The sequence below is a fragment of the Tupaia chinensis genome, unplaced genomic scaffold (assembly GCF_000334495.1).
Source record: "Tupaia chinensis unplaced genomic scaffold, TupChi_1.0 Scaffold143720_1, whole genome shotgun sequence".
NCBI lineage: Eukaryota > Metazoa > Chordata > Mammalia > Scandentia > Tupaiidae > Tupaia > Tupaia belangeri.
This window is the reverse complement of record NW_006203569.1, coordinates 579,765-589,441: the sequence shown is the minus strand read 5'-3', so window position 1 is coordinate 589,441 and position 9,677 is coordinate 579,765.

Genomic DNA, 9,677 nt, shown 5'->3' with positions numbered 1-9,677 from the left:
TGATTCTGCCTTTGAGGATCATTGAGGAACTTAGACATTGCATAAGAAAAACCCTAGCATGAGTTTTTTACAACTAGAACACAAAGGCATGTAGGAAATGATAGCTAGTCTGATGAGGGAAATTTTAAAAGTTTGTGGAAAAGTGATATTTAAGTACAAATTCTTTTTGTGATTTTTAAATTTCAAAAAAAAATCTATGCATAGCTTTTTTCATAATATACATTTTCCATGAAAATTCTGAAGGCCCTTTGTATTTCCACTGGCTTTCCCCAGGAGGATAAGGGAAGTCCTGCTTGATTAAAGTGTACCTAGGGGAAACTTTAGAAATGAAAATGGCTGTGATTTTGGCTACGCGGATTCTTTTTTGTTTTTTAATTAAGTGTTTCTCCTTTATTCACTATAGAGCATACGCACCCACAAGTGTGAGAACATGAGAGAGAGATGATCAGCCTGCAGAGAGTCTGGTCATGCCATGATCCCCTTTTTCTAGTTCTCCAGTCCATCCAGTCTTAGGCACTCGTGTGTGTCCCCAACGTGCTTCAGGCTGACAAGGCTGGGCAGTTGCCATGTGGGCTCCAGTTCCCCTGGAGCAGTGCATTACCGCTGTGCCACAGAGCCAATCCTTCTCTCCTTCTGAATGAAGAAACGTAAGGCAGTTTTGTTTTCTGTTTCTTTCTTTCTTTCTTTTTCTTTTTTAATTTGACATAGAATATATATGAGAGAGACAGAAGGAGAGAGATAGATGGGCTGGTAGGGGGAGTCACTCTCCATAGCCCCATGGGGAATAGTCAGGTCCTAAGCTCTTTTCCTGCACTGTGTCCTCCTCTCAGGATAGATTCTGGGCACACACAGACACGCGTCCAGAGTGTTTCCCAAACCTCTGTTCTGCGTCTACAGTTGCAGTTTACCATGTGAGATTCAGTGACCTTAACTACCAAGCCCAGGCTGACCATCAGAGGCAGTTTTCTTACTAAAAACAATTTTTTTAAAGTTGTCTGCTAATTAACAAGAGACCAGAGAAAGAATTGAGGTCACCTGCTTCAGAGCTAGGTCTTTAATTACCTTGCAGCCAGTGCTGGTGAACTCGAAGGGCCCAGCCTCATGCTGGCAAGACCCTGGATAAGATGCTGTGTCAGAACATGGGAGACCACAACATGTCTTCCTGCCTCTGTCCACGTTCCAGTGGAAGCCACCTCTTCATCTTAGACATCTCTCTGGCCCCTTCAGTAAGGAAGCTTTTGTTCAGAGGCAAATACATAGAGCTCTTGCTGTAACAGCCTTTTAAGTCACAGAGGTTTTTCAACTCAACTCTTGTAAATTTTGGAGAGGCTCATCTTGTTTGAAGCAGGAACTTGACCTCCTCTCTCTGTCTTCCCCCATTTATGAATGGTCACCTCTCTCTTCTAGGACAAAAGGTTGTATTTAGTAGGTCATATCACATTTATTCTCTCCCAATAACTTAGAGATTGCAATTTACTTCTTAAAGACAAGAAAGTATTCCCGAGCATGGGGTTCAAGTTGAACTATTTGATGTCTCTGGTAGCAGGAATTCGGCTGTGGTAATATTGTTACCATATGGGTAGATACGTAACTATTGAAAACTGGGATGAGAATTCCAGGGCATTTTGCTAGGACCACCAGGATGATGAATGACAGATTCAATTCCAAGGAACTAAAGCAAAGAAGAATTCTACATTTTAAATTGGAGTATCATGTCAAAATGAAAACCTTATTATAAATAAAAGCACATATACACATAGGAACAAAACCTCTTTGGCTCTGGGAAGGATCTGGATGACACCAGCATAGTTAGAATGTTTCAGAATTATTTAAAAAAACAATGAATCAGCAGAGCTGTCATCGTCATTTAGTCCTTTCTTCCTCTCTAATGTAGTACCGCTCTTTTTTCCTCCCCCAAATGAAAATCAGTTGGCCCTGGCCTGAAATATTGAGCAATTTGGAGTTTTCAGGCCTTTTTTGCTCATGATATTTATCATTGGGGCCACAGACTGGTGAACTGGACCCATTGTGCTCCAAGAAACATTTTGTTTCAAGCACTGCTTTGTTTTAAGTTAGGTGTTGAACGCAGCATCAAAGGTGAGTGTGCAGACATTCAGAGGGGTGGTGGGCACGGTCCCAAAAGTTCCGTGCCAAGGGCCTTGTGTTTCTTAACAGAGGTGACCTGGAAAGACTCCAAACACAAGATGAAAAATACAAAGTAGAATTTAGTTAAAGGGAAGGAGAAAGGAAAGCATTGAAAGCTTGACTCCCGTTAACTTGAAAAGTTAAATTCTGGCCTTTTAAAAGCTTCCTTCCAAAACACAGCCATATTAGTTTAATCTCTGGCCAATAGTAGATTTAAATTTAGCTTCTCACACTTATTAATCTTTTTAGGAGGGAAAATGGCCATTGCCACTATTGGAGAACTGATTTAGTGTCTTCTATTTACAATGGATTTTACTTGCACTTACTGCCATGGCTAAAATGGAGACCACTGTTGTTGATTTTACAAATGGTTCCGTCCTTGAAAAGGCTGGGGTCACAATGGTTAGAGCCGGCACACGAAGTCAGCCAGACCTGGACACAACTTCCATCACTGCCACTTATGAACTTAAGATGTCAGGCAGGCTGCTTGACCTCTCTAAATCTCACCACCATCATCCATAAAATGAGATTTGAGAAAAAATAACATTTAACTGAGCAAATTAATGTAATGTATGCTGTTTGCAGTATGTTTATTTTCTATATGTCACAAACACACCAAATTATACAATTTTGAAAGATCTCGAAGTCGTATTAAGGCCAACTACTGACCATTTATAAATGAAGTAGCCAAAAAAGAATTGTCAGAGGCTTTCCCCAGTATCACGTGACACATCAGTCACAAAGCCAAGGTGAGATCTTTGCCTTTTTTCCACACAGCTCACTTTGTATAAATATATAAGGCTATTTTAAAGCTAATTACTATAAAGTTACTTTACAGTAATATAAAATACATGAAAACAGCTGTATAAAACAGTAACTACCACTTATTGAGCATGCATTGCCAAACATTCTACAAGTACACGTATTACCTCATTTAATCTTCATGACGACCTTGTGAGATAAATACTATTATTGTGCCTATATCTCACCATTAAGGAAAGTGAAACCCAGAGAATTTAAATAATTTTCCCATAGTTATAAATTTGCTAGTGGCAGAGACATGGTTTGAATTCAGGAAATCCATCTCCGGTGTCATCCTTCTTTACCACCATTTATTAAAGTCCTAAATATATGAGTTTTACATGAATGATTACCACTCATATCTTCATGGGTGAACTTGAAAAATAGTAAGGGCACATTGCAGAGAAAGTGAACTCAGAGAGCCACACTGTACTCATCACAGCTTCATGACTTCATTTAAACGAGTGCCCAGAACACACAGGCCACCATACTTCACAAGAAGCGCACGGGTTCAAGAACTAGAAGGTCTATATCAAAATCCTGCCTCTGTGTCTTTTGAAAGGCCAGACTTGTGTCTTAACCTTGCTACGCTTCAGTTATCCTTTTTAAAAAATTAGTTCAATGAACCTAAGCTATAATTGGGAGTATTTAATAAGGAGCAGCAGTTGCATGGCATGTAAGAGGACCCCATTTAGTTTCTGCCTCAGTGGAAAGTACACCTTTTTTTCAGTTTCTTTAAATATCACCTTCAGAATATTAAACCTAGGAACACAGTTACCCATTTTCTTCAGGATAAAATTTATTTGAGGTAAAATTCAGTTGTGTCTGGATCAGTCTGTCTGCAGCGCAAGCCCTGAACCCAAGACCATGATCCTGTTGTGAGTTGACTTAGAGAATTTCTGCCCCACCAATTTCTCGGGGTACTTAAGCTCTCAGAAGTCACTGAGTCCAGACTTAGTAGGAAAGAAGCTTTCTCATTTTCTTTGAGCATAGACTGCTGCAGACCAAAAAATAAAAAAATAAAAAAAATACAACGTGGGTGTTAGCCTGCAGTAACTGGGGCCCCCACAACCAGAAATGGAAAAATATCCCTTAAGAGTTGGAGTTGGAGGAGGGGGAGCAGATTTGGCAAGAGGCTTAACTAGTGTGGCAAATGGTCCGTCACACACTCTCCTCCCCTAGTTTGTTTTGATACATCCCCACCTGGTCCCCAGGTGTGTAAGAACCACAGCGTGCCGTTCATGCTGCTGCCGTGAACCAGACTTGTGCGTGGTAGCTGGGCTGTGCACCTCAAGACAATGGCTTTATTCTTTCAGGAGCCCGAAGAGAGGTCTGAGTGCAGAAGGAGCTGCTGCTGTTGCAGCTAAGGGGGAAAAAGAAAAAAAAGAAAAAAAAGTCAAGTACATTGAGGAATTTTGCCCTAATAAACAAAAAATAGCAAGAAATCCCATCAGGAAAGGTGAAGCCAGTTCTTTCTAAACTGCACCCCAAGTTTGAATTAAAAATGAAAGTGCATTGACAGCATATTGACAAAAGGGAGGAGCAAGAAGAAAACGTTTTTACTTCAAAAACCCAGGAGTTTAAGTCTAGAAATACAAGACAGTCACCAGAATGGAAAGTTAGGGGTGTTCTTAAATCCACATATGGATTTGTAGGAATAAAACAAGTCCTGGAGAGTTTGTTTTGGCGTTAATTATCTCACATCATAACAAAATGGCAAATTCTGGAATTTCCACTTTCCTTCACCTGAAGAAGGTATACATTTTTTACTTTGGCTAGACAGAGACCTCTCCTTATTAGAGACAGGAGTGAATTGGAAAGAACAGTTTTCCACCTCAGTCTTTTATGGAATTGGCAGGAAAACTTTATTAGTCTCAAGGCAAACTGCAGGCTATGATACTCTCAAATTTTTCTATTAGGAGAAAAGGTGGCAGGAACTTCATAGCATTTTGTCTGAGGAGAATTGGCAAAACCTAGTATGTAGATGCATGTAGAAAATTAAATTCCTTCTACGCGACTTTTAGGGTCAGAGGAAACAAGTTGTAGCTCACATAGATGGTCTACAGTTTAGTTTATTTGTAACCTCATTGCCTTGAAACAACTAAAATTGTGAAGAGACATGAATAATAAGTGACCTGCCTAAACATGGATTTTCTGGTTTGAAACAAGTACTTTGCTGCATCTAGATTAATAAGGTGACGCAAGACACTACATCATCTGGCAGGGGAAGATTTAAAGCAGGTCAGGTTCCTTGGGAGGAGAGAAAAATAACTTTGGAGATGAAAGCCCCAAAAAAAAAAAAAATTTCTGTGTGTGGTCCAAACCTCATTTTTTAAAAACAATTTGCCAAAGGTGTGTAAGCTGCATGGGGATAATTTTCTTAGTTCTAATGATTCACTTGCAAGGTGTGATTAGTCATATCTTTGACCAGGTGAGAAACACATAAAAAAAGAACCTTTCCTTTTTTTAATTGTTGGCATTTAATTCTTAAAATATCAAGAAATGTGATGAGAGAAGGTGCATTTAATAATGCCTAGTCTCAAGGAAGAGTGAGGGGATGTTGGCATGTGCTAGCACTTTATTCTTTAAAAACACAATTATGAGTATTTAGTAAGTTTAACCAACAGAGGAAAGAACTGTAGGGCTAAAATAGAGGCCAGACCTCCCAGAAAGCTTAAATTTGACCTTGTTCTTCCTTGTTCTAGGCTCGCAATGGGTACAATGGGTACAACCTATGGGTTGGTCATCTCTTCTAATTTGGACTATTTGAGAAATTCAATGTTTTAAAAATGAGAAGAGATAACTGTGATATAAAAAAAAATCAGATCTTTCAAACAAATTTATATAAATATTCTTTTATATTTCACTTGGTAGGAGCCAAAGACAGTGGTTTCGAATAACAAGGATGACCTGGTTGTTCAATTATAATTCCTCTGTATTTATAGCTTCTTTTAAAGCTTTGAAAAAATAATAAATGTCTTGCCCATCATCTATGTACTGATACACGTGAGCCATCTCTTGAAATTGCAAGAAGCGTTTGAAGAGGAAATGCACAGCGAATGAGACTGCAGATTTTACTATTTGGGGCAATGAGTCAAAAGGCAGATACTGGCAGATTTCTAAGGACCTTTTTAAACAAGAATGTTGTCCCAAAGCTTCCTTCTACCCATAGATCAATATCCAGAAAACGTGTGTCAGATCAGGAGACTCCTTCTCTGTTTTGGGCCCTACTGTAGACCTTGTCACGTAGTATCTTCCTTCTGGACTGCCAGTTCCTGCAGGTCAGGAATTATGCTTAAATTTACCTTATATTCCAGTACTTACGGCAATGTTATGTAAGTGTTCCTTTGCCTTGGTACTTTAGCAATATATTATTTTTTTCCATCTATATCTAAAAATGTACTCCATATTAACTCCAGTTTTGACTTGTTCCATAAAGGAAATCATCAGAAATTTTTTATTTTATTTCTGATTAAGAAAATTAAGTTACGAAACTAAAATAACTCATCTTCCATTCCTACCTGCAAGTCATCTGACTTTTTTAGGAGGATGAATTCTCTGTTGGATATCTTATTTCTTAGAAATCTACCTAGAGATATCTATCATAAGCAAATCTGTATATGAGAAGAAGTCTTCAAAAAGTTCATGGAGAATGCATATGATTAAAAACTATGTTTAGATTTCAGAAATATTTGCACCAAGGGGACCAGCAGTTAGCGTAATGGCTATGTCGCTGGACTCCCACGTAGTCGACCGTGGTTCACGTCCCGGACCCGATGGCTTAAAACTCACACCGGGCGTGTGTGTGTGCGTGCCCAAGATCCCAAGAGGAGAATGGAGGAGAAGGGATTGCAGCGTGGCTATCCCTCCTGGGGGGTGATTTCTCGCTTTCTGTCTCTCTGTCTCTCTCTGTCTGTCTAGCGAGTGCACACACCCTATAGTGAAAACCTCTCAAAAAAATTTTTTTTCACCACACACCCTAATTCTTTCCATTTTTTTTTCCATTTTTTTTTCCTCACGAAGTTTTCATGTATCCTCATCTTTGGTGGGTCACGATGAAGCTCACCATATGTCCTTAATGTGGTGAGAAACAGAATGTGGCAAGCTAGAAATTCCTTAATTGTAGAGGCATGCACCCTGAGTATTAGCATGATGTGTCCACCAAGAACTACCAAAAAATGAAGTCCCCCATTCTAGGTGGGACTAGAATGTAGAATGATGTAATGGTAACTCACCCCATCTGGCCATCCTTGACCTTGGAGCATCAGACATGCCTATAAAGGGAATGAGGGTAGCACTGACACTGAGGAACTCAATTCATTTTCATTTTTATTCTTATGTAGTATTTCTTTATCACTGGTAAAAATAGCGATTTTACTAAAATGGTTAATATTTACATAGTAAAATATACCAAATATGGTTCCCAGTATTTATTTTTTTTTAACTCATTTAAAATAACACACAATGAACCTTGAACTCAAGCATCTTTCTCTCCCATGACCAAAGCTAAAGTGTACTCTAAGGTATAACATATTCTCTGAAGACTTTAGTCCCAAATGAACTGGATTAATGGCATTATATAATTATTAGATACATTCTTGGACATCCATCATTTTTATTGTGGCTAAGGGACATTTTTAGCTTAATCCACCAATGTGAAGATTAGGATGAACATAGACAAGAATGCCCTCTCAGTCATCAAATGTATATAAATTTGTATTCAAGAATTTCAAAGGTTAAATTTAACTATTAATAGAAAGGATAGGGGCCAGGAGATGGTGTAGTGGTTACGTCACTGGACTCCCACATAGCTGATCTCAATTTGAGTCCTGGACCTGATGGCTTGAAAATCATACCAGGTGTGTGTGTGTGTGTGTGTGTGTGTGTGTGTGTGTGTGTATGTGTGTGTATACATCCCTCAGATCCCAGGAGGAAAATGAAGGGATTTCAGTGTGGCCATTTGCCCCAGGGGGTGATTTCTTCTCCTCTTATAATCTCTCTCTTTCTCTCTCTCTCTTTATTTTCTCTCTCTCTCTTCTGCTAGTGCACATGCCCTAAGACTAAAACCTCTATTAAAAATAAAATAAGTAGACAGGATGTACATAAATTTTCCATATTGCTCCACTAGGGGACAATGGACAGTCAGTCATAAGCTTCTCTTTTTTTAGGTTATAAAACAAACCAATGGTTACCATCTTGGTGTGGATATGTGAGTGCGTACGTAAGATTCAATCACCTCTTTCTCCAAAATGAGAATAACCTTATTGTTTCTTCTGATTATGAAAGTAATAATGCTTACTTCAGAAAAACAGAAAAAAATGCAGTCAAAACTAAAGAAAATTAAGTCATAATCCAATTTCACAGACATAAAAATCACTGTTTTACCCTTTAGTGTGAGTGTTTGCTAAAGTGGATTATAGCTACATATTGTTCCTTCCACAGTACAATATGTCATATACATCTGGTTCTGATAACAATACATCACCTTTTAACTTAGTTGTATAATGTTCCCTTGAATGGATGTACCATAATTTAGTTATCTAATCATCTATTGATATACTTTTAGATATTTTAGAAGCTTTGATAATAGAAGTAAATATTTTTGTACATGTAAGGGAGTTTCAAAAGGTTTGTGTAAAATGGAATACAAATTTATTTTGGCGCAAAAAAAATTGAAACCCCTATGTAGTTTTTTATATGACACTTTTTCTGTAAATTTTTTAAAGATATCTTGTACACGTTTATTTATAACTATGGTTGTTTTCCATGCATTTGATCAAGTTACTAGATGGGTTCTTTAATAACTAATAAGCACCTATTTCACAAGTAGAGATGGATTGTCCAGAAGCTTTGCTGTTGTGCTAGTTGTCACTTCTTTTTATTTTAAATGAGACTGTATTACTTCTGAAACAAGACCATTGATGTGCTATGGTACAAATTTCTCTTCAAATATTAAAAATATTTTTGGAGAAAAACATGGAAGACACAAAATGATGCTAGTGCAGAGAGTAGGTAATGTGGATGTACACGATGGAGCTTAGTGAGCATAAGCAGAGGTCTACTACGGAAAAAAGCATAGCACCTTAAAATTGCCCACTCTTCTTCATGCTCGATTCTGGCAAACCTCAGCAAGACTGGGTTTGGAAATCCTGGTTTAGCACCTAGACTGGGAGACCCTCGCTGAGATCCCTGCATCTGGCTGTGTCATCTCTGGGATTGTGCCTCTCATGATGTTGCAGTATGGTAGCACTGTGCCACTTCTCTTGGGTAGTGCTATAAAAAAGGAACCAAATACCAGTTATTGGAAGAGTCTTAAACTTACAAAAGCAATTTTTAATGGTAGAAAGGTATAGTATAAACCCTATATGTTTTCTAATTTTTATGAAAAGTCTAACGTAGCCCAACCAAATGACTTAGTATGTCCTAATATGTTTATTTTAGGGTTACCAGCAGGACACTATGCTGGCTCAAAGATTGGAGGTAACATTTGATCTATCTCAGCTGTCATTTCATAGCAAGAAATATTTCTAAAATTGTGTAACCCCTTTTTAAATACAAATGAGAGTGTAGGAAGTTCCTAAAATGATTCTATTTTATGCCAGTCTATGAATATTCTTTAAAGGTGGGCATATTCCTCAGCTTATACAGTAAATGTTAGTTTCAACTATCAGCATACCTTGTAGCACCAGACATTAGTGTTCTTTGGGTGACGCTTAGTATATTTTTCTTTC